The sequence below is a fragment of the Morus notabilis genome, unplaced genomic scaffold (genome assembly GCF_000414095.1).
Source record: "Morus notabilis unplaced genomic scaffold, ASM41409v2 Scaffold914, whole genome shotgun sequence".
Classification (NCBI taxonomy): domain Eukaryota; kingdom Viridiplantae; phylum Streptophyta; class Magnoliopsida; order Rosales; family Moraceae; genus Morus; species Morus notabilis.
The window spans coordinates 91,722-93,042 of record NW_010358941.1 but is presented as its reverse complement, the minus strand read 5'-3'; positions in this window follow the sequence as shown (position 1 = coordinate 93,042).

Genomic DNA, 1,321 nt, shown 5'->3' with positions numbered 1-1,321 from the left:
CAGAGGGTTACATAGATGAAGGTCAAAAGCAGAAAGTCTGCAAACTGCAGAGGTCCATTTATGGACTGAAGTAGGCTTCTAGATCATGGAACATCAGGTTTGATGAGGCTATAAAGTCTTATGGATTTGATCAAAATATTGATGAACCATGCGTCTACAAGTACAAGAAAGAAGAGACAGTGGTCTTCTTAATACTTTATGTCGATGACATCCTACTCATTGGGAATGATGTGGGATTGATGACAGATGTAAAGGAGTGGTTAGCCAACCAATTCTAAATGAAAGATTTGGGAGAGGCAAGCTATGTTCTTGGGATTAAGATTATTCGAGATCGCAAGAAAAAACTTTTGGCGTTATCATAGGCATCTTATATAGACAAAGTGTTGTCTAGGTATTCGATGCAGAATTCCAAGAAAGAGAATTTGCCTTCTAGGCATGGTATTCACCTTTCTAAGGAACAATGTCCAAAGACTCCACAACAGGAAGAAGATATGAGACGGTATCCCTACGCTTCAGCTGTGGGAAGCCTTATGTATGCCATGTTGTGTATAAGACCAGATATCTGCTATGCAGTGGGAGTGGTCAGTCGCTACCAGTCCAACCCAGGATTAGATCATTGGGTTGCAGTAAAGTGTATTCTCAAGTATCTTAGGAGAACGAGAAACTATATGTTGATATATTCCGGAGAAGATCTGTCTCTCACTGGATACACAGATTCTGATTTCCAATCGGATAGAGATAGTTGACGGTTGACATCTGGATCTGTGTTCACTTTTAAAGGAGGAGCCGGGGTATGGAGAAGTACAAAGCAAAAGTGTGTTGCTGACTCTACCATGGAAGCTAAATATGTTGCAGCTTGTGAAGCTGCAAAAGAAGCTACATGGCTTAGGAAGTTCTTAACTGACCTGGAAGTTGTTCTAGATATGGATAAGCCAATTAAGCTCTACTGTGACAACAGTGGAGCGGTGGCTAATTCAAAGGAACCTAGAAGCCATAAGAGTGCGAAACATATAGAAAGGAAATATCACCTGATCAGAGACATTGTGGATAGAGGCGATGTAGTGATTCTGAAGATCGCGTCAGAGGACAACCTTGCTGACCCGTTCACCAAGACATTGCCATTGAATGTATTTGATCGGCACTTAGATGAATTTGGGATTGGAGACACAATAACTATATGTGTCATTGATTACGCCCAAATGTGTACAAAAATAATCGGTCAATTGTAGCACAATTAGGACGGTCGATCCCACGAGGAGGTGATAAATTGAAAAAGAAACAATTAGCAAATAAAAAGCGTTAGGAAAGTAAGCAATCGAAC